The sequence below is a fragment of the Ornithodoros turicata genome, chromosome 1 (genome assembly GCF_037126465.1).
Source record: "Ornithodoros turicata isolate Travis chromosome 1, ASM3712646v1, whole genome shotgun sequence".
In the NCBI taxonomy this organism is placed as follows: Eukaryota; Metazoa; Arthropoda; class Arachnida; order Ixodida; family Argasidae; genus Ornithodoros; species Ornithodoros turicata.
This window is the reverse complement of record NC_088201.1, coordinates 60,606,540-60,631,577: the sequence shown is the minus strand read 5'-3', so window position 1 is coordinate 60,631,577 and position 25,038 is coordinate 60,606,540. Positions and strand designations below refer to the sequence as shown.

The 25,038-nt window shown below is 45.2% G+C and overlaps 1 protein-coding gene and 1 long non-coding RNA gene across 2 annotated transcripts in view; one reads left to right on the top strand and one right to left on the bottom strand.

Annotated features, from left to right (window-relative positions):
* The window catches only part of LOC135378282 (atrial natriuretic peptide receptor 2-like), a 765,968-nt gene that overhangs the window by 285,943 nt on the left and 454,987 nt on the right, over positions 1 to 25,038 (top strand). The gene's annotated exons all lie outside the window — the stretch shown is intronic.
* Positions 11,408 to 12,564, bottom strand: LOC135399279 (uncharacterized). The gene is made up of 3 exons (XR_010424234.1): positions 12,484 to 12,564; positions 12,067 to 12,182; positions 11,408 to 11,505 (listed from the first exon to the last, which is right to left on the bottom strand). It is a non-coding gene; the product is annotated as an uncharacterized LOC135399279 (long non-coding RNA).

Genomic DNA, 25,038 nt, shown 5'->3' with positions numbered 1-25,038 from the left:
ATTCTGACTCAGAGGCAAGCAGGACTCTCGAATTTGCGGAAGCTCGCAAGACAAGCAATATGTAGTAGCTGTTTCCTCTAAGGAAGGAAGATACCGGTAAGGGTCGATTCATACGATGCAACTTTTTGCTGCAACTCTGTTCCCGCTACAGTTGCGCGCAACCGAAGTTGCACCAAAAAGGTCCCTTTCATACGGCGAGCAACTCGGAATGCCGTAGTTGTCACCGAGCTCGCCAGATGGCGCGAAAAAACGTCATTGTCATCATTTTCGTCCAATCGCACTGCGACTTCCGCTCGTTACGACTTCAATCCGTTGAGAGTTTGATAATTATGCATAATTTCCACTGGTCAGTTATAATTTCATCGTCTCGCGTACTGCCGCTGCAATAACTGACACATAGAAGTCTTCCTGATTGGTCGCGCTTGCAAGGCGGAGCCGTGTGATTGACAGGTTGCAGCTAGAGTTGCAGGAGAAATCGCTCGTGAAGCGATCGGCTGTGCAACTCCTGCAACTCGAGTTGCGCAACCAGAGCTTCGCGTTCACACGGTGCAACTTGGTGGCGCAACCTGGTTGCACGCAACTAAAGTTGCATCGTGTGAGTCGACCCTAAGATTTTTTCCAAAAAATACCATTTTTGTGACTAATCTAATCAGGCAACAATACAAAATACCGGTGCTATATATGCCTTTCTAACCGCCAGTTCGACTTAGCCAAAATTCTCGGGCCATGGTCGGTCCCCTCACATCTGATGCAAGGCCTACGAGCTGTTGCTCAGTTCCTCTCCAGCACAGGACTAATGGACGAACTCTAATAGGACACCTTTCCATCATCATCACTTTCTCATCCCTTCCACAAGCGCAATGGGGCAGTGTACCGCTATAACGGCGGAGAATGACCCACCACATCATCATCCCATTTATGCGTGCGTGTGTGTGTGTGTGTGTGTGTGTGTGTGTGTGTGTGTGTGTGTGTGTGTGTGTGTGTGTGTAACCGCACATGCTACGTGCTCAGAGGTGGACGTCCTGAAAGCACTGGCAAATTACACGCGTGCCCATAATAATGACCACGTGTTGCTTTTCTATGCAGGTTTAATAAAATAAACAATACACTTTCACACAAAAGGAGCTTACGAGAATTCCAAGAGGTACACGGTGGCCAATTTTCAATAGCCGCCGCAATATAAATTCATGTTTTTCAACAGAAAATTTTGACATTTCAACAGAATTTCGAAGTGATAGCCACGTGGTGCTTTTTAACAGAGGTTAAATAAAAAGTCAATACGGTTTCACAGAACAGGAGCTCAACAGAATTCCAAGAGGTACGCTGTGGGCAATTTTCAACACCTGTCAATAATATGTCAATAGCTCTGGCAATCGAAATTAGTTGCTCGAAAAAAAGAAAAGAAAGAAAAATCGTAGTTGCTGATCTCGCCGATCGCGCCGTCAGCCAGTTCGTTCTCCACGTCCACGTTGCAGTTGTGCATGAACAGTTAGCACTCACATAACTGCAGCACATAGGGCAGCCTGCCGTATTCAGCGACGCTTATCTTGTAGAACAGCGTCCTGGCATTCACCAACTCTCGGTGGTCTCTAGAGCCCTCGAACGTGCCGACGCATTCGTTGGTAAACTACCATCACTAACATGACAAATTACATCGCTACGCCGTTAAGTGAAGACGTCATTCTGACCCATGGGTGTTTTGCCGACTGACTGCTCTTGGTGCCTGACTTTCCAGCAAAGCAATGTATCGACGATGTACGACGACAACGTATCAGCGATCAGATTTCGGTCCAGTATAATTTTATTCCTTACTCGGAGAGCTGGTTTCGAAAGAATCCATTGGAGGTGACCATGCCATGGGGTAGTAATGTTCGTTATACTGACGGGAGGTACATTGGCGCGCAGACTTGTCTTAACCAGCGGATCGCGTGTCATTGGGCGCTGATAGGCAGCTGGAAGCGAGGTTGGGATGATCCACTATCCCCTTGAAGGGAGGGTCGGTACGCACAGCGAAGGGAGGGAGCACGAAGGGAGGGTCGATACGTTTCGACATCTCCGATGCGCGTACCGACCCTCCCTTCAACGGGATAGTGGATCATCCCAATCTCGTTTCCAGCTGTCTATCAGCGCCCGATGACACGCGTTCCGCTGGTTAAGTCAAGTGCACGCGCCACTGTAGCTACATCGATAAATATTTCAGCGCTACAACTGGGACGATAACCTTCAGCACTAGACAAGCCTGAAATAATAAAAGAGATAGGGCGCAGACTAACTGGTGCATGATGATGAAGGAACGAATAACCGAGAGACACCGAGAGCACGGTGTCTCTCGGTTATTCGTTCCTTCATCTGAAATAATACACTGACGTGGAACGCGTCTTGGTTGTTACAACTCTCAATACAATCGCATACGCACTCTGGCAAGCTACCGTTCACTACGCTCACCCTACACATGCACGTTTTGGGAAACGGCATGCACGTAGTTGTAGCCGAAATGAACAACGTTAAAGAGCAACTTACCATGAGCAGCTACATCTTCACGGCCTTTCCATGTCCCTTACCGGTCAACTTAACCGTGCGAAGACAGTGGCTACCTGATCACAAATAACTTTCACACGGGGACGCGGCTGCACTTATAACGCATGTTTCTTCCGTAGGTATCAAAGGTTCGATTCGCTAGATATGAGGCAAGATAAAGCAAAAATAAAGAACTGACCCGCCTGGCCTCATGAAACCATTGGAAGGTGTGGCTTGTGGGTTCGTCGATAGCTTATGTGTTCCGGAATGTTCTTTTTCTTTTAGTTTTCATGTTGGCCAAAAGAATACCTGCCTCCTTCACGAACACACGGAGGGAGTTCAATCTCTTTCTATGATATCAATGTTAATACCCAATAAGCAATAAACATCACATATACAGAACGGTATCTTCCTTGCTCACTGTCTAGCCAGTGTTCGTAATATACTTGAAACAAACGCAGACAAGTTAAACAAAAGTACTGTTGGGGACACGGTTGTCTAAAATCGCCAGCCCGTGGCGGAGCGATATCCTATCGGCCATGTCGCGCATGAAGGAACTATACCAATACCCTCCTCCAGGGGAGACCGCGCTGAACTGCTCTCCCTAGCAGACGACGCTGACAATGCGATATGGTACTCCATCCCGACAGGCGGCGCTGCGTGGCCTTACCTCGGAGACTGTAATGGTATAGTTCCTTCGTGCGCGACATCGCCGATAGGGGAATGCTCGCCCACGGGCTGGAGATTTTAGACAACCGTGTCCCCAACAGTACCACGGTTGAGGCTCTTTGTCTGACGACAAAGACAGGGAACGTTTTATCATCTGCCGTGAATGAAACAATCATGGTTGTAAATCAACAGCTAATCTTTATCTCCGAGTCTGAGCAATGTACATGCACTGACTGCATCGAACCATTTGGGGCGTTACTTGAACGCAAGAAGTGCTGAAAGCAGCGGAAAGCACAATAAGATTTTGCGCAAGAGGTACTGCTTTATACGGTACGAGACACGGTACCTCATAAACTGACCGTGTACGCCATAAATATGCTTGTACCTCATACATACAAAGCGAGATCCTTTGTCTCGCCCAGTACCTCTTAAAGCAACTGCGGAAAAGCACTGATGTACCTTATATTTACCAGGCACAGCTCGATAGAAGGTACGTTATAAGGTACCGATTTTAGAGTGCAGTTCTACGTTAAAATAGTTACGTTAGAAAGGGAGAAGAACTATAGTTTGACATTCGCTCACAGCGGACGCCTTATACCAAGGGCTTCAAACTGAAATTGAGTCACGGGACGCAGTGATCTGAGACCACATCATGGAGGGCCACACAGAAAAGAAATGGCGGTAATTACATAGAAGAACCTTATATATATATATCATAACATAAAAAAGATTAACACAGAAAACAGTAACGGTGTAGTAATTGTGGAGCCGGGCGGTGTGTGCAAAATTCATGACTGAAAAAGTCCACTTGACACACCAAGAGAAATAACTAAGCTGCCTTTCAAATCGGGTACTGAAAATATGAAAAACGATTCGAGAAAAGTACGTAGTACTTCACAAACGATTATGACAATGTTCAGGCGCACTGAAATTATCTCGTATTTACACACTCTAGCCCGCCTTTGCTTACAGTTTCAAGTTGGAAGAAGAAATGAAAAAATCGGAGAGAAAGAGCTAGCTGACATTATTGACAATGGACGCCTTCGGGTTTGCTACTTTAATATCACTCCTAGAAAATTAAATACGATGGCCTTTGTACATAACCGTTTCGTGTGTATTTCTAAAATTTAGATTAGCCTAGAATTTAGATGAACCCACCTTAATCCTCACGATAGTTACAGTGGTAGTTTACCAAAGTGTACGCGAAGAGCAGGTTGCTGTGTCCATAACTTGGTTAGGTTCACGAGCCACAAGAAGTGCTCACATGCGAAAATTCTGCCTAACATGAACAGGGGCGGCGCTACGCCAGACAAGGCTGAAAATAATGCCTGAAAATCTCCTTTTATTCCTAATTCTTCATTAATTTTTTTTTTTTTTTTTGAGAGGGTACCCTCCTTCTCTTTGGTGGTCAGGCCAAGGGCCCGCAGGCCACGGAATAGGTCATCGCAGGCCACATGCGGCCCGCGTGTTTTGAGAACCCTGCCTTATACCATTCGCTGGTTCCCTGAACATATATACGGTTGCTGTCAAATAGCCTTAAACATTATAGTCTCCTCCCTATATACTCTTCTCTGCTCCGTACTCTTCCTCTTTTTAGCATTTGCTACTAAACGTATGTACTCTCCATATTTTTCTTTCTTTTCCAATCCAGTTGCAATCCTCACTTTTTTATAAACTATTTTTCGCGTTTTTCACGTGCCCCCAATAGTCACGAACTAAAGCTTCCCAGAATGTGTCCGTTCATATGGCGCGTAACACCTTCGACGTTAAGTGCTTTAAATATACGCTGTTTTCGATCTCTGGTAGTGGCGAGGGCGTCCCGCTCGTTGGTGATAGCCAAGGTCGTGCTGAAGACTGGGAGGTGGTGGGTTCGAATCCTACCACGGGCTGTGCTGTCTGATGTTTCCCCTGGGTTTTCCTAAGACTTTCCAGACGAATGTCGGCACAGTTCCGCCTGAAGTCGGCCCAGGACGCATACTAACCCCCCTGTCCCCCACTCCTTCCTGCTGTCCTCTCTCCATATGTTCACATCTGTACGCCGCTCACAGCCACAGTTGCTTCGCGGCGCTAATACTGAATTTAAAAAAAAAGATGGTAATGGCTAGCATTTTAGTACGTTGACGGATACCCTTTCCACAGAACAGAAGTAACGGCATTCAAATACTGAACTGATATAGCTTTGCTCACACATCAATTCACACACTCCGTGTACTCACGAGAGAGAAGATCGACATCGGCAGTGATATGGGCTGAAAGGTACCGTAAGGCAGCAGACGGGAAGTTTATTTTGACGGCGTATAGGTTAACAACTTGTTGATTGTAAACCCAGCATAACAATATATATATATATATATATATATATAGGTATTCAATAAAGATCAGAAGTGGAGACGGTGCTTCTACAGGACAAGGAATAAAAGGGGAACTTTATTAAAAACTAAGAGGGAGTATTCGACGTTTCGAAGTAAAAGGGTACAATGAATCACAGGCAGTCATATTCTTCGCCGGAGGGCAATGATTTCATGGGGTGACCAACCGGGGAGTCTGAAAGAGATACAAAAGAGTGTATGTATTTTGAGAGAATTAGGAATTTAGGTTGCGAACTGTTGAGAGGACGCCGGGGTCCTCGTTAATCTGGCTTTTAAATTTGTAGATCAGGAACGATTCTCTTTGTTCTCTAAGGCGTTGGGATGGAAAACCCGATTGCAGAACGAAAATGGCTATGTCGTTAATTGAGTGGCCGGGTTTACTAAAATGTCGAGACACTGGCAGATTAGGTTTCTTTGATACGTCGGGCCTGTGGTTGTTGAATCGGATTCTGAAGGATGTAGCTGTTTGACCGATATATTGGGCCTTGCACTCATTGCATTGAAGGAGATAAAGGACGTTAGAAGAGTTACAGTTAAATGGACCATTAATTTTTGTGCGATAGCTGGAATTTGTGCTTTCTACTCTGGTAGCAGTTTGCACTAATTTACAGATCTGGCATCTGCGTCCGTTGCATGGTTGACAACCGTTGTGTTCCGAGGGCTTGTTTAACTTGGCGTTCACAAGTCTGTCTTGGATGTTCCTTGCTCGACGATAAGTAACGCGGGGTGGTTCCGGGAACACCTGACTCATGCGGTCAGATTGGGTGAGGATTGCATAGTGCCGTTTAAGTATGCGGTTTACGTCCGGGGCATAACCGTTGAAGCTAATAGTGAGGTTTACCGAAGAATTCTTATCGGCTCGGGGCTGTGTTTGGAATAGGTTCTCTCGATCGGTTGATCTAGCTCTGGCTATGGCATCTTTTACGACCTGATTAGGATATTTTTTATCTGCGAAAGTTTCTTCAAGGCTCTCAAGATGATTGTCTAGTTCATCATCGTTAGAACATATTCTCCGGTTACGCAGCGCCTGACTATAAGGGATAGCTAGCTTAGTGTGTCTGGGATGGCAACTCTGGAACGATAGATACTGTTGGGAGTCGGTAGGCTTTCGATATAGACTGGTGGTTATGATTCCATTATGTAGTTTAACTTCCACATCCAGAAAATTAACAGCTGAGGAGGAGTAATTGAATGTAAATTTAATACTGGGGATGTACTTGGTTAAAGTCCTTAACAAACAACTGAAGGTCGCATTCGGAGTGGGGCCAAATAATGAATATATCATCTAGGAATCGCTTAAATAGGAGTGGCTTCAGTGCACAATTGCTGAGGAACGGTTCTTCCAAGGATGCCATGAAGATATTTGCATAGTTAGGAGCCATTTTTGTTCCCATTGCTGTACCATTGACCTGTATGTAGTGTTTGTCGTCGAATTCGAAGTTATTGCATGTTAGGATCAGATTCAGGAGTTCAGTGAGGACGGACGTATCATAACCCTGATCGGGTTGATTCTTAAATGCACATTCTGCTGCTGCTATTCCATCTGATCTGAGTGAGGAATGTTAGTATACAGGGAAGTGACATCTAGGGTTGCTAACAGACAGTTAGGGGGAACGTTTATTTTACGTATATCTTGAAGGAAATGGTTGGTATCCTTAACGTATGAGTCGAATTTAGACGGGATGGGCTTGAGGAGATGATCCACGAATGATGAAAGATTCTCAGTGGCTGTACCATTACAGGAAACAATCGGCCTTCCGGGGTTACCCGGCTTATGTATCTTGGGGAGCATGTAAAATCTACCAGGCCTAGGGTCCTTTGGGAGTAAATACTGGTACAAGCTCTCGTCAATCTTCTTGGCGTTTCTTAATCTTGTTAGGACTTTGGTTACATTGGCACTAATTTCGGGGGTAGGGTCGGTTTCGAGAGATCTGTAAAATTCCGCGCACTGAAGTTGGCGGAGGCCTTCTGTAACGTATGATTGTTTATCCATTACAACTATCGCGCCTCCTTTATCTGCCCTCTTAATTACGATATCCTTGTCGTTCTCTAATGCCGACAAGCTTTCTTGCTCCTGCTTAGTGAGGTTGTACCTGAGTTTGCGTTTTGCGCTGTCCTGATACGCACGGAAGATATCCTTCTGAACTGCTTTAATGTACAAATCAAGGGTTTTATCTCGGTTAGGTTCTGGAGTGAACTCTGATTTTATACGAAACGGATTACCGTTCGACTCTGTCTTTTCATGAAAGTATTCTGCAAGCCGTAGCCTCCGGGCAAAGTTATCAAGATCTACATGTAACTGGTATTCATCCACTCTTGCATCATTAGGGCAGAACGATAATCCTTTACCAAGTAGGGAACGATCGGAGTTCGTAAGTTCACGGGAAGAAAGGTTGATGACGTTACGATCTTTTGGTAGTCGGTCGGCATCACGCATTGGAGGGGAATTATTACTTAGACGCGTTTCAGGGGCGTGCTGCAGATTAGGGTTTGAGGCTACGGCAGAAGTGGACAAGAAATTGGGAGCGTTGGAGGCTGTGTTATCGGCGGTATGATGTTGTATGTTATCCCGAGTGAGCTTTTTCTCTTTCTGTAGTTTTAGGCTCACTCGTTTCTTTTGAAAGGACTCGTCTAGTTCTGCTCTATGAGACTCAGATAAGGTGGTTGCGTTTGCGACGGTGTTTGCCTTCTCTGACAGGGAATTTACGGGGTGCCGTGTGATGAGCTTTCATCGCTCGTTAAAGAACCCTCAGGTGGGCAAAAGCAATCCACAGACCGACCGCTGTGGCGTCGCTTATGATCTCAGTTGTCTCGCGACGTAAACACCCAATTATTATTATTATCTGACAGGGAATTGATTGTATCTTGACACTGCATAATTAGTATTTTGGTTAGGGCTAGGGACGTATTGTGCAGGGTTGATAGCCACTCTTTTTCCAGGTTTTGGTTAAGAGGAAACGTAGATATCTTACGAATCTGCAGTCCTCGCGGGAATTTTCCACTCCTTTCATAAGTAAGATGCCAGATATGTAAAGTAAGTAAGATCATAAGTAAGATCTGCAGATGCCAGATCTGTAAATTAATGCAAACTGCTACCAGAGTAGAAAGCACAAATTCCAGCTATCGCACAAAAATTAATGGTCCATTTAACTGTAACTCTTCTAACGTCCTTTATCTCCTTCAATGCAATGAGTGCAAGGCCCAATATATCGGTCAAACAGCTACATCCTTCAGAATCCGATTCAACAACCACAGGTCCGACGTATCAAAGAAACCTAATCTGCCAGTGTCTCGACATTTTAGTAAACCCGGCCACTCAATTAACGACATAGCCATTTTCGTTCTGCAATCGGGTTTTCCATCCCAACGCCTTAGAGAACAAAGGGAATCGTTCCTGATCTACAAATTTAAAAGCCAGATTAACGAGGACCCCGGCGTCCTCTCAACAGTTCGCAACCTAAATTCCTAATTCTCTCAAAATACATACACTCTTTTGTATCTCTTTCAGACTCCCCGGTTGGTCACCCCATGAAATCATTGCCCTCCGGCGAAGAATATGACTGCCTGTGATTCATTGTACCCTTTTACCTTTGTTTAACAAAACACGTGTGCTGCCCTCTCCCATTGTACATATTTCCCTCTCATTCTTTGCAATTGTCTTGCGTCACCATAATATCCCATTCCTGTTGAAGACAGCGCTGCTGTCGAAACGTCGAATACTCCCTCTTAGTTTTTAATAAAGTTCCCCTTTTATTCCTTGTCCTGTAGAAGCACCGTCTCCACTTCTGATCTTTATTGAATACCTTTATTTTTCGTGGTCAACCGCATTCGTTTATTTCAACTTATATATATATACTTATATATATATATATATATATATATATATATATATATATAGGTGTGTGTGTGTGTGTGTGTGTGTGACAGAGAGCACTTAATATTTTTAATTTGTTAGCAAAATTGCGGTGAAACGGCCCGGTGCGACGTCTCGTGGGAAATAATGCCCAATTCGTCGAGCAACTGTGATCTATGTTCCCGACTGATTTGTTACTCCTAACGGCTACGTACCCGACACGTAGTTTTGGACCCAGTGTTGTCCCCATGTAATGTAGTTTCGCCGCCGTACCTGACGAGCAATGCTCATTTGGTGACCACTTCGACACAGTGTTGCCCGCAATTATTTCCAATTTTAATTTTCTAAAAAAAAAAAACTATGAGTGCGGTTGCAATGAAAACTGCGAAGTAAGAGTACTGACGGCTCAGGCTATTGAATAGGTAAAATTTCCGAGATTAAGCCTCTACTACTTTACGGTCAAACAGTGCCTCCAACCTCTCTCGTGAATTTTTTCCCACGAATTCCTTTTCGACGCAATTCTGCCCCAAAAATGCGAAAATACTTTCCACGGCAGAAGGGTAGTTGACAAGAGAAGGGTATTCGATGAACCTTTGATTGGAGCGGCGTGTGGCAGTATTCTGTCACATAACATCGGTGGCGTAAATATCTCTTTGCCGACGTACACAGCGTTCGGAAAAAAAAATGAAATAGAAAATAAAGTCTGGCATTCCATACAACTGAGGTGCAGTAAAAAGCACAGCCGATATATTAATTCACCGTGACAGCGCTCAACATTACTCGAAAACACACGAAACGCAGTCACCGATCGCACGTGGGGTGTGTACCTCCTGGTTGACGTGCGCACGCGTCATTTCATTCCCCCAGAGTCTTCTGATACCCTGAAACAGTCCACTACGACAAAGTCCACTGTCAACTGACCCTCTTGGTATAGGCTGGTAATGGAGACGCAGCTAAGTACGTCACTGTCAATCGAGTTGTGCCGTTGGTTGTGCCCACGGTCGTGTCTCTTCCCATTGTTGTCCCACTAGCGGGAGCTGGAACCAAATATAGTAACATGCCTCCGCAAACACGAGAATATCTGGTGGTCGCCGCAGACTGTCGACCAGAATGTTTTCTCAGACAACGCCAAGATGACAATGGGCGTCACTCGATATGCGCGCGCTGCGGCTTGCTGGGAAGAAACGTGAGCTCGTCGGGACTCCTTTCGTGTGAAAGGATATTAGACGAAAAGCCTTTCGAAGAACTGCTGTAACTTTCGGCGAAAGTAGTTGCTCATGCGCGTCGTCGTTTTTCTCTATTACTTTACTGATTACATTATTATCCTCTATAGAACTACACTCTCCAGTTTCACCAGCAGAACAACGGCGTGCTTCGTGTCAACGCGGCTCCGCCATTATTTCTGGCCGGTTGCGCCACCCGGTGAATATTCTCTCTCTTAGCGTATGGATATGCGTATGGAAGAAATGAAAGTGCGGCACATTCCGAAAAACTCCGAATTTTACTGTCGTATATGGTGCTACGTGTCGAACCCGATTGCATTTTCTTCGGTAACATCTCATTACGGCCCGAGTCTCATTACGGCCGAAGTCTCATTACGGCCGAAAGTCTCATTACGGCCGAAAATCCTTTAATCCCCAAGTGTCTCGTTACGGCCAAAGTCTCAATACGGCCGAAGGTAGTCTCATTACGGCCGAAGATGTCTCATAACGGCCAAAAAGAAAAAAGAAGCATCCACCATAGTAGCTCTGTATATACTGTGTTTTATGCTTCCCAAAATGTGTCCGAGGCGGTGTGCCCCCAGGGCTTGTGTCACACACAATGGTTCATGCACACAATATTGCGACAGTGTTTCATGCATCCCTCGTGAAAAATGTTTTTATTGTCATATGTGTCACACGATATTTGTATGTGTTACGCCATTTTCTCTCAGTATTCAAACACCATCCTACTCGTTGGTTCTGTGAGCAAACTGTGTGTGTGTGTGTGTGTTCTGAAAAGTACTCCACAAGGGAACCCACTGGGAGCTCCAGGAGTCACATGACCTATGACCATGATCTTCTCCCCCACTAGCTGCCTTCTACAATTTACGTCCACCTGAAATTTACAAAAAAGTACATAAGCCACTGAACAAAATGACATATGCTCTTGTTTGATGATGACTATAAGACATATGCTGTCAAGCAGACTTTTTTTTTCATATATTCGAAACATATTCAAGAATTATGGACAACAATGTCAATTACGTCATAACAATGCAGCTGCCAGGAAACTATTCCAGGAGGTGTTTTATGAGGCTTGACATGGGGTGGAGGAGTCCCCCTCGTCAGTGCTTTATCCAGACCCCCCCCTAACTTTTTTGCCTGTGCACCCCCTACAGGGGGTGCCCTTGCGATTTCAGCTTCAGATATGTCTGTAATGATATGTTAAGCTGTAATGACGTAACTATTCCAACAATTTTTTCCAACACCCTTCTCGTGCTTGGGATTCTGGATAAACCACTACCCCTTGTTCATTTTCGTGGGGCACTACATTAGAGCTTATGCCATTGCACTGATGTCACAATGTTAAAAGTGTGTGTCACTCTGGGCATTCGGAATTCTTCTAAGCTACAATATGTAAATTCAGAATATCCGAAGGGTAAACATCAGATGTTACTTGCAGGCTTCATGCTGAAACGCGTGTACGCAAAACACTTCCGCCGTGGTGGGCGACGCCGTTAGTGTAATCATACACGCAAGACAATTGCGGGCACATGGAGTAGTCGCAGCAACCTGAAAACGATACATTTTCTTGTTACATATGAGTAATCAAAAATATACATTCCCACATGTTTCGTTTTGTCGTTTGTAGGAAGCGCTAGTAAGGGAACAGCACTTGGTTGGTCACATGCAAGCCACAATGCGAGAGGTGCCGATATTTCGATTACGCGATCAAAAATTAAAAGTCTAGAACCATGCACACTTCCCCTTGCAACTACTTCCCCAGCATCGTGAGACATGACACCCATGACATGACACCATGTATTCACGCATAGTGTAATGATATGCAGGAATGAAAAAGATGCCAACATACCTGTAATCCAGTGTCCCATAAGTTTGATTCGATTTTTTGGCAGCTACCATGAAGAGCAAATGCACGATTCACAAGTTTCGTTTCGCCATTTTCATTGTTGATTTCACAAGCGTCGAGCAATCCCACGTGACCTCCTTTGGATCAGTGAAAAGTGCAAATTACTCGCGTCATGAACATATATGTTCATCTCAGCGCAAATCACGTTTTGCATGCTATAGAAGGAGGGGGGATCAATACTCTTCCTTTCGTGTTTTGATATCTTGTTGTTTTGCTACTTCTCACTTCGGAGTTCGGATGGTGTCTAGCAACGTTGGGTACCTCGTTTCTTGTGTTTTGTGTGTTTCTTGTGTTCTTGTGTCTCCTCGTTTTTCGGGCCGGCGATGGCGGGTGATGCGAAATTGTTTGCGTGGTGAAGCGAAAGTGATCCATCCTACACAATTTATGGTGTTGGCAGTGACTGGGATGTGTCTTATGTGGGGCTTGGAAGCAATTGTGATATAGCTGTGGAGTAGAAGGATTCATTCAGGCGGTTCGCCGTCGGATAGGGACAGTGTGACGAAGTTCGGTATTGGCAGTTTGAGAACCTATCCCCTGTGATTTATGTGGTGATCTGTAAATAGTGATAAGTACAGCTGTGCGGTAAAGGGAACCACCCAGGCGGATCACCGTCAGATAGTGAAAGCGTGATCATCCGGTACAGTGTGTAGGCAAATAGAGGCAATGGGAAAGCAGACTACAGAGATGGACATGGTACAATGCGAGAAATGCAACCGGTGGGCCTACATGGGAGAAACCCCGTTTCAAAATATGTCCGAGGCGGAGGGAGCCACATACAAGTGCAAGCTCTGTGACCAGATCGAGGTGGTCGCCGAGGAAATGAAACGCCTCCTACAGGACGAACAAAATCGGAGAAAACGTCTAGAAGAGGACATGAGAATGATCAAGGAGCACCTGCAGGAGACTGAGAAGAGGTGGACCCTCCTGCTGGAGGAGGAACAGGGGAAGCGAAAACAACTTCAAGAAGAAGTGAACGAGCTCCAGACAAAGACATGCATGTGTGGGAGATCAAGCTCAAACTCAGGCTCTGAGAGGGAAGGAGGAGACATCCAACCTGGGGAGAAGACGGAATCAGGGCAAGTAGATCCAAAAATAGGGGAAGGAAACTCAGCACCAAAGAGCCAGGACGCACTAGACATTGATCAGGCAACACCTGCGTGCACAAAGGGGGAGCAGACTACAAGAAGCCCAACCGAAGCGGAACTAGGAGAATACCTGGGCACGGGGGTACAGGAAGAAAGATGGTCAGAGGTGGTATATCGAAGCACAAGGAGAAGAGAGTCACGACAAAAGGACCCTGAAATAGATTCCCCAAAGACCATGGAGGCGACAGGATCACCGAAAAGTCCAGCTCAGGAACAGGCCGTCAATGCCACACAGGAACGCCGCATCATCATAGCTGGAGATTCCAACATACAGCGAACAAAGACTCCCATTCTCACTCGACTAGGATATGACAGGAGGGTAGAGGTTGTGGGTGTTCCAGGGGCTAGTACAGCTGGTCTGCTCAAAGAGGTGGAGAAAAGATTGGAACAGGGAACAGAGAAGACACTGGTCATTATTCATGTGGGACTAGTGGATATCTTGAATGACAAAACACATCATGGCGTAGTAGAAGCCATGAAGGCCACTTTTGGGCAATGGCTAGCAAGATACCCAAACGTAATATGTGAAGTATGTGCAGTGCCCAGGGTGACAGATGGAGACAATGCAGATATAGTTTTTCCAACTATACAAAAGTTAAACCAGGATATAATGATGATGTGCTCAGATCTTGGAAATAGAGTAAGCTTCTTGGACCTTGGCTGGCTCACGAGAAAATGTCAGGGCGGGGGCTTCTGGGGCATTCACCTCACCAGAGAAGGTGGTGACATGCTGGGCAACTGGTTGGCTCGTAAGGTAGAAATTTTTTTAGGCATGGGACAAGGACAATATGTGAGGAATCCGAGGAGGCCGTCCCAGCCAGGAACCTACAGGCAAGTGTTCCAAATGATTGGCCAGGCCCTGATGGAATTACAGAGGAACGAACGAGGTTGGAGACGCGGGAGATGGTAATAGAGCAAACATCGGTAAACCAGGGAAGGACGAGAACAAGGCGGCGGAGATGGGAACAGAACAGACAGAGGAAGAGGAGGCAGAGAAACGGAAGAAGGAAAAACAGGACACATGAACAATTGCGAATTGGCTTTTTGAACATGAATGGGGGACGCAACGAAAGAAAATGGCAGGAACTTGCAGAAGTGATACAAGCAGAGGAACTAACCGCATTTCTTCTGGCCGAGACACACCTCCGGGGCAAGGAAATCCCACCAAATATGGAAGGATATACCTGGGAAGGTTTAAATAGAGAGGAAGGAGAGCGAAGAGGAGGAGGAATAGGTTTCCTGGGAGGAAAAAACAAGGTTTGGCAAAGACTCAAACCCAAATGCAGGGAGCATATGTGGATGGAAACTGTGATAAGCAATAGGAAACTGGCAATCTGCACAGTATATTGGTGGACGGGAAACCAAGAAGAGCAAAATACACTCATGGCTAGATGTCTGGAATCAGATATTAATGACCTTAAAAGAACGCATGAACTCCTGATCATGGGGGATTTTAATGCGCATATTGAGGAACTAGATGGAAGAAGTGACAGCAATGGGCGAAGGCTTCTAGAAATTGTTGATAGACAGGACCTAGTCATAGCCAACCTGATCCAGCCAGGCTTGAGGCCCTACACATGGACACTCAACGATAAATGTTCGAGCATAGATTACTGCCTACTGGCCCGCCGACAGTTGGATACATTCAAAGAACTGCACATGGACCAGGAGGGGGATATGAGTTTGGGCAGTGATCATAGAACGATGATAGCAGAGTTTGGTAACCAACGGCCAAGAAAAACCACAGAATCAAGGCAGCAGAGAAAGACCATATCTGAAGCAGAAATGACGGAAATAATGCAGAATTGGGAGCAAGACCCAACACTGTATAATGACTACACGACGTGGACAGACAGGGCTACCCAAATAATTGAAACTAAGAGGGTCTCTAAGGAGCCTTCCAAACCACACCACAGATCATGGTGGGATGAGGAAGTGAAAGAGGCCATCAGGAAAAGGAAGACTGCATGCAGGGATCATAGACATAGCATCGCACATGGTGAAGACAAGGAAAGAGTAAAGCAGGCTTGGAACAGATACAGAGACCTCAAACAGCAAGCGAATGAAATTATACAACGGAAGCAGAAAGCCTTCAATGAAAGGCTCCTGCAGAAAATCCGCGCTAGTGGGAGGGACGGACCCAAGAAGTTCTGGAGGTTTATAAAAGAGAGTGAGAAAAGAGAAAAGCCAAGACTAACCATCCAACACCCACTCGAAGATAGAGCTTTGAGCACCAAGGAAATTCGTGACCATCTCACACATCATATGTCTACAATGTTCACGGAGCAAAGTGGTGAGACTGCAGAGGGACGACTTGAGCTAAATAGCAACAATGGAGAACACCGGGATATGCCTAGCAACAGCGAAATATGTGAACCGATAACTATTGCAGAATTACAGAGAGCCATCGGGAAAACTCCCATGAACACCGCAACGGGATTGGATGGTATCCCAGCAACCGCCATAAAGAACCTAAAAGGACGACGCCTGGAAGAGCTAAGAGGATTCCTTAACGAAATGCTAGAGAAGAGATCCATTCCTGAGAAATGGAAAACAAGCCTAGTGACACTGGTATATAAAGGAAAAGGGGACAAGAATAATTTAACAGCCTACAGGCCCATCACTGTAACATCAATCATGTATAGGATCCTAATGAGAATAATCAAGTGCAGATTGGAAAGGATGGTGGAAGAGAGAGGCTTGCTCGGCAACTTGCAGTTTGGATTCCGGAATGGCAGGCAGATAGAAGATAACCTTTTCGTGCTCACTCAGTGTATCGAGATCGCCGAAAAAGAACAGAGAGATCTGTGGGCTTGCTTTTTGGATATTGAAAAAGCATATGATAACGTTAAGCACTCACTCCTGTGGCAGCAACTTGAGGATCTGGAGATAGGGAGAGACGTGGTGGAGCTTCTGCAAGACATCTATGCTGATAACAAGATAATAGGAAATTTGGAGGGAATCAGAACAGAAGAGATTAAGATCAACAAAGGATTAAGACAAGGTTGCCCGCTATCTCCACTCCTCTTTATGCTTTACATATCACAACTGGAGAAGAACTTGGAGCAGTCACAATTAGGATTTGATATCTCGTACATGAATATAGGCCAAAAGATAAAGCAAACGGTACCAGGAACAATCTATGCAGACGACGTCATACTACTGGCAAACAGCAGGCAGGAGCTCCAAGATCTCATGAACATCTGTTCGCAAAGCGGGGAACAAATGGGTCTGAAATTTAGTGACACTAAAAGCAGGGTAATGAGCTGGAGCAACAACCATACAGACGAAGAAAATGGAATACAAAGCTGTACAATGCAAAGGAATCCTGTAGAGAAATCACATAAAGTTAAGTACCTGGGGATCGTAATAACAGATGAAGTGGGATACTTGAAAGAACACGAAAGTGAACTGCGGCGGAAAGCCACTATGTACCTGGGAATGCTTCGGGCGAAGGCTCTCTGGTCCTTTAATCGATTTGAGGTTCTACGGGAGCTATGGAAGACTGTGGCTGTGCCGGGACTCACTTATGGGAACGCAGTGTTGCCCATTTCGTCAGCAACTATTCGCTTCCTAGACAGGAAACAAAAAGAAGCAGGACGGGCAGCCCTAAACGTACATAGGTCAGCTCCGATCGCAGCCATACAAGGGGATGTCGGTTGGTCGAATTTTGGAGCCCGAGAAGCTAAAGCAAAAATCACCTACGAAGATAGGATAAGAACAATGCCAGAAGACTCAATACCACATAAAGTATACAGAAGAATGATCTACACGGACACCTACACAAACTGGAGGAAAAAGACACGCCAGCTTATGAGGGACATAGGCATCCCTGAAAAGACACTAACCGACGAAACTCGAATAGGAAGACGCGAAATCAGAAACCAAGTCCAACTGTGGGAAACAGACAATTGGCTAAAAGTTGTCCAGTCAAAACCAGCGCTCCGAACCTATGCACAAGGTAAAACAGAGATAAAGACCGAGAAGCTATTGTTTGATAATTCAATGGGAAGCGCCCTTCTGTTTGAGGCACGGGCGGGAGTTCTGCGAACAAGGCAATGGTGGGCAAGGATAAGGCGACAGCAGAACCCTCTGCCGATGGACACAACGGACGAGAGATGCGCCACCTGTGGGGAGAGCTCGGAAACTGTGGAGCACATTGTGTTGAGTTGCGCGAAGTTGTCTCCGGAAGCGGAGACGAACTTGCTGGCGGAGGCACTGGGCTTCGGAGAACAGAGATTTGTAGACCAAACAAGAAAACGTTTGGAAATGTGGTGGAGAGGAGGAGAACGCACCCAGTCAGAAGCCCCTAAACTCCCTCCTTTGGGTACTAGTGTTGTAAGCAGTGTAAGCATATGAGCTGTACTGGGCGAGGTGCGAGTGATGACATCTGTGAGTCGTATGGTGGACCAACGGTGATGTGAAGTGCGAACGTTTCCTTTTTTATTAACCGTACTCTTTTACTAACGTTAGGTGATCTGATGTTTATTTTTTGGCTAGGAAGCGCGTGGCCAAACGCGCTATCCGCCCGATACAAAGGGTATAGCCCCCACTATCATCATCATCATCATCATCATGTGTGTGTGAGCGAGTGGTTGACTTGCTGTTTACGATGTGTTCATATATCGCTTTGTAGTGCTGTAATGTGCAAATTAGCGGACTTTATAGCGGCTCTCTATTTTCCGTCGTTGTCTTTCGAGCAGCGCCTGTTGTTCCGGTAAAAATCGAGTTGAATGAATCGCCACAGCCCCAACGTATATCGCGCAGTGTTGACCAAGACCAAGTCAAGCAGGAATTCTGGTGAGTAATGCTTTCGTAGATTGCCTGTCTTAGTAGTGTGCTGTCCACACATAGTTGGATTCTCATAAGAGTAATTTAAATTAATCAAAACAGCTGAAGTGCCTGTAATAGATGTAACTCGGTATCCGTTCGTAGGTTTGCGCCGTTTCTAGTTGGTTGCGCGTTTAGGAACAACAAATTTATTCGAAGACGATAAGATACCGATAATGCATCACCGTACAGCAGCATTTACTCGTATCATTGTGAGCCATATTTCATTTGTTAAAATTTGTCGTCGTATTTCTTCAAAAATAAAAGCGCAAGTCGGCGTACTTGAATTGATCCCCAAGAACTGCTTACGTCGAACGTCTGCAAATGTTGTACTTATGTGCCTTCGCGCACCATAGTAGGCACAAAGCATATCTGATTAGAATAAATACTTCAAGAGGAAGTCATTCAAATACACTGTTATTTATAGCTGGTTTTCCATTCCAGGCATGGTATGTGGCTGCACGAAAGATTCCGAAAAAGAAAAACAACAATATGGCTAATAGGATGTTGCTGCCCAGGGAGTCCTGGCGAAGAGGTGAGCTGTTAAGATCATCATAAGGTTCTGTTGTGAAGTGAGAAATTTTGTAGTAGTGCACGAATGTTAATTCGTGCACTACTTTTATAAAAAAGAAACCAGAAATGGAAAGTTATGCATGCATCATTTCATGAATTGTAATGTATTACTATTTGATATTCACATGTTTCCATTAAGGGAATGAACTACTGAACCTATATTCATATCATGGTCATGCTCTGTGTTTACCTGGAAGTCACATTTTTAAGGCTTGTCATTCTTTTGTCTAAATGAATATTTATGTTAACCTTGTATGAAATAGCAGACACGTATCAACACGTGTGCAGCTTGTGCGCATTAAAACGAGCCATGTAGAGACAAATGCTTGTTGTTGTTGTTGTTTTTAAATATTCTAGCCTATTCATGGTTGCCCATCGCTTCTTGCAGGTTTACTCATTCCAGAAGCAAGAATTGTATCATTGTAAGGCGAATGGAAATAAACTGACATCGACTGAGATAGGTGCTCTGTCATGGCCAATGACTGTAGGATGGCTCCAAAAGCGTCACAACAAAGCCAATATTCATCTAGCTCTCTACAAGTAGCTAACTCCACATAGTAGCCTGCTTCACAGCCTACACTACCTTGTGGGAGTACACATTACACAATATGTTGCATTGTGCTGTGGTATGATAACATACCGTTTGTCTCGCAATATGTGTATATAAATATGATAAGGGCCCTAAGGGCACAGTGCATGGCTTATACCCTGCTGAATATATATCCATACCTGGCTGCGACATTGCATATCAATGCAGGTTACAATACACATTTTGACATTTGGCCGTTATGAGACATCTTCGGCCGTAATGAGACTGCCTTCGGCCGTATTGAGACTTTGGCCGTAATGAGACACTTGGGGATTAAAGGATTATCGGCCGTATTGAGACTTTCGGCCGTATTGAGACATCGGCCGTAATGAGACTTCGGCCGTAATGAGATACAATCTTTTCTTCCTCCCGGGCAACATTTTCGTTTTTGCCTCACCTCATTTCCAGGTGGAATGCGGGGAATACTGCACTGTGGAGGCGCTGGCCTCTAGTCCAGGGATGCCCAGTCCCTCGTAACACTTTTATCCCATTTATCCGTGGGTAATGGGGGTTCAAGTGCACGTGGAACACTCCAAGAAAGGAAAGGAAATTCATTGCACTCAGCGTCCTCCTGCTGAGCTGCTCTCCTATAATGACTAATGGAAGGAGAGTCTCCGTCCATTAGTCCGTATAGGTGCCGATTTTTCGGCCTCTATATTTGGCGGAAGCGTTTTGAAATGCCTTAAATATCCGAATTTGGCTGAACATATAAATGCAGAAAAACATCCGCCGAATATCAGCAGGAATAAATGGCGAAAACGCGGAGGCCTATATAACTTCAACTGGGCTAACAGTGTTATATCGACGGACATCTCGGATTAATTTTTGAGAGTGGGCAGTATTAAAAAAAACAAAACCAAAAAAAACACCTACACTTCACGTTAGATTATCGCCGAGCAACGTCTTTTATTATTCGTATTCTCGTTTATTTATGATTAATATTTATGAAGCACTGTCACCGTTGATATAAATTTGTTGCTTGGTGCTGATGATGATGATGATTGAAAGAAAAAAATGGGGATTGTATGTTGCTTGGTGCTAATGCACACTTGTGTATTGTTACTGCAGTAAACGGTATGAGCCTGATATCACCTCGCACCACATTGCCAGCCTGCCCCAGTACATAACGGTATTGCAATGCAATAAAGTAAGGCGTATCGCAAAAACAGCAGGGCATAAACCCAAAAGCAGCGTGTGTGGAAAGAAATAAGCATAGGGTTTATGGGGGAGGCAACAAGTTTCGGCATAGTGTTTCATAGTGTTTACGGTGGAATATGTTTGGCTTTGGGATTAATGTGTGTGCTCAGGGCAAATCGACCTTGGTCTGATCATTGAGCGTGGAAATTGAAGCTCCGAGCTTGACAGCATATGGGTTCGCGTTCGAACGAACAGTTTTAGTTTTACAGGGTGTGTTTTTTGTTATGTTTATTAGAGAAATTTCATAGCGGACGTCGAAAGTACTACCGGTAGTACACGCAAATTATCGATGGATAATTTGCTTGCAATGTCATGCTGTTAGTTTGCGTTCTGACTAACGCGTGTGATTTCGAAAATTTATACACAGCGTTAACGTGCAAGAAATATTCACGAGCGGCTTTAGTACCTATTCAAATTCTGCACACCATTATTGTCGGATGGACTTGTTGACTCTTAGGGACGTTGTTGAGGATTAGATTAGATTAGAGCAGATCCACTTAGAGCACTTAGCAGATCCACTGCTAAGCTGCTGTGTCGCACTGAGTCACGCTTACATATACGGTGCTATTGTTAACTTCGGGTAGGTTTCCTTGGTGATTGAACTCCACGGTATATATGACACTAACCTACACTGACACTAACGTAATTTGTCATATCGGCCGCTGGCAGCTGCCGGACAGACCACGGCCTGCTTGTATGACAGAATAAAGCTTTGAGAACCAGCTATTGATAAAAATCAAACAAAGCGTCCGAGCTACATGATAGATATGCTGTCTTTTTTGCTGCAAAACTGTCTTCTCCTAATTTGCTATTATACAGTTGGGGTGTTCACGTGAGCGAGATTCCGATGTTGCATCTTCTTCGTATTTCCAACAAAAGTATCGTGCAAAGTATCGCGCTACTTTTTTAGTAATGATCGATAATCGATATCGGTATTTCGATACTTTTTGCTCAAGTAACGAGTATCGCTGTCGCGATACCATATTTCGGTAACGGGTACAACACTGCTTTCACATAAGGCTCCCGCAGCTCCGGAGACTTACTGGGTCCAAAATAAAGAAGCGAATGGAAAGCCTCGTTTTCTTCCCTTCAGGTAACGGGCGGTCCGCGCAAGAAGGAGATTACTATAGGATTACAATGACCGGCTAAAAAAAGCAGGGGAAATAGAAGAAAAGCAAAACAAGCTGTGCCGCAGCTAAACGTCGCTACACTGTCTGTAACACCCTCGTACAGGTCTTCTAGATTGTTCTTTTTTCTTTGCACAGACGTCCGCCTCGCATTACATTGTTATTGAAGAGGTGTTCGTTACCGGAGGCCTTGCAAACCAAACAGGCCAGAAACTTGTTCTTTTTTTTTTTTTCTATTTTCGTTTGTCTGCAACGTTTCTTTCTCCGAAGCAACGCGTGGGATACCAAATACAACATAGGCAATAGCGCTTCTGAATGCACACACAATCTAACAAGAGATAAGCATGCTGGTCCCGGGTTTATTTTTGCGTTTTGTCACCACCCTAGCAGCACAATGTACTGAAAGTCGAGTGCAATAGGGGTGGACGGTATGTGTCTTATCAATGTTCTTTAGTTTCACGAGCTTGTTCAAGGCCTTCCACCTACCAGTCCACCCCTATTGCACCCGACTTTCAGTACATTGTGCTGCTTGGGCAGGTAAGGTGAGACGAAAATGGAATCACCGTCTCCCCGGTATGTCTCCACGTCCATTTCTATTTCTCAGTGCGAGGCAGCCGAACATTTGCAGCAGGAAACTGTAGCGTCGTTTTATTACGGAAGAATGCCGATGACCAGCGTTGCCTGCCATCCTGTACAAACTTACAAGGTGTCCACGGTATCGGAGACCAGGTTAAGAAAGCTGCCATTCGGATTAAGCGGCGAAAATACGATTACGTTCTTGGGCGTCTTAAGGACAGCCGGTCCCTGGAGAGGTTACCGCGGTCCAGAATTTGGGACGCTATTACGTGCCGTAAAAAGAAACTTCTGCCAATCTGCCGATATGGCACGCAATGCGACTGTCATCGACACTTCGTTAGGGGCCTAACAGCCTGGTCATATCATATTGGCCAATTTCGTCTCTATGGAGGAATCGTGCCAGTGCTTTACGACTATAACTCTAGTGGCACCGCGATCAGCAGCTGATCTGTTGAAATTGACTGCATAAGGGAATGCGTCGTCGCTGCTCGCATTTCCTGTGTGGGGTCAACACGTGCAGCGTATCCTTAACATACGTCATGCGTTGTGGAAACTGGAAAATGACCTAGGGTAGGATCCCTGCACTGTCCCGTGCTGTCTGGGTATTTTCTTCTGCTTTTTTCGGACGCTTCGGCTCATATGTCGAGCATACGAGGTCGGCCCAGGACGCCCAGCTCCCTAAGCATCATGCCGTCAAACCGGCGGGTAAATAAGAACAGCTTAAATAAGAACCAGCTCCGTAAACAAGAACGCTACCACAACCACCACTGCAAGCCGACGAAGACGGCTCGAAATACCTGGTGCAGAAGGAACGCTGTCCGTGAAGGGCGGCCCAAGAACGGTCAAACGGACTAATGTTAAGGAGAGTTAAATGGTGATAAAAGGGAGTAGTCTATAGGTAGGAACTAGCGAGGGACGAGTACACGTGCTGATTTACCTTACAATATCAACTTGTCGTGTTTCCCGCGGGAAAAAGGCGAGGCGCTGTGTCGTGACCCGAAGTTGGTAATGGAAGGCCCTCCTGCAGAGGCTGCGGCCCCCTGGTTATGGAAATATTCTCGACGACGCAATACAGGAACGACACGCGTTACGCTGATACTGGGGGACGCATTTGTTTTCGAGATACGGGATTTTGAAGAATGGACAACAGGAGAGCTTCGAGACAACCGTCCATCCACATTACACTCTAAGAAGAAGAAGAAGACGAAAGAAGAGAGTAAAATGGGGAGTAATTGCAGCTTCTACTCCGCTAGACAGCAAATACTCCCCTAACCCGGAAATTTACTTCCCAGGACTGCAAGTGGTCTCCCGTATGCAACAGTCTACGTAAATATGTGCTCTTCGTGAATTTGATGGAATAAGGCTATATAACTTGGCTAACTTAGCAATTTTCCACCCTCACGGAGGAAACAAAAGTAGTTAGAGGTTCTTTCTTGCGAAATTGTGCCCTATGCGTGTCGCAAGATGTATCACTATCACTATATATCACATATACAGTGAACCCTCGTTATTCTGACCATGGTCGTTCCCGAATATTTTGGTCATAATGCGGAATCGTCATATTAACGGGGGGATTTGCAGAGGTTTCAACGCATTGTTCCCCAGGAGTATGATCGTAAAGCGCGTATGTCAGATTATCGAGGGTCATATTAACGGGGGTTCACTGTATATCACTCGACGTATCACGGTTGACGGCTTAATTAAAAGTATTTTCATTCATGCATATGAATTATGTACCTTGGACTCTTAGAACAGAGCGTAAAATGCGGTCCCCACTCTGTGACATTCATTTACTCCCCTGCATTTACACCCTAAGGGGACTAATTTTTGAAGCCATGCATTTAGTCTTCCCCAAATGGACTAAAATTACTCATTTCTTTCTTAGAGTGTACGAGCTTTGTTTCATCTAATATTGCGATGCAAAATAAAACATGCTAATTGTCGCACGTTATGTTCTGGAGCACCACCCCATAGAGCGCACAACCTCTAATGGTGCTGAAACCCAATTTAACTGCGCAAAACTTTAACCTAATTAGCCAGTCCCTGGAATCACGCATTGGACAAGATCCATGACGACGAAACCTGAGTTTGGGCACAACAACAAGGACGTAACGTAATAACAACGGGTGCCCAGGCTCAGGCACAGTCGTCATGGATCTTGTCCACCAGCTTGCCCGCGTATATGTTGTTTTATCTGTCACATATTGGACGTTCATTCGAGTGACCGATTATACGATTGCCTACACATGGCGGTAATAATAACCAGGCGACCAGTCGCTGGACAGTGGCTTCTGTCAGCAGCCTTCTGTTGACATCGTAAAAAGGAAAAGTGTTCCGTGTCCGTTTAATTAACCATCCGCCGTTAACTTCCAGGTAATTACGCGGGATCAACAACAGCGCGAGCTTCTAGCTGAGATTGCGTGCATTTTGAGACTGATTGCTTTATGATGCAGTATTAACT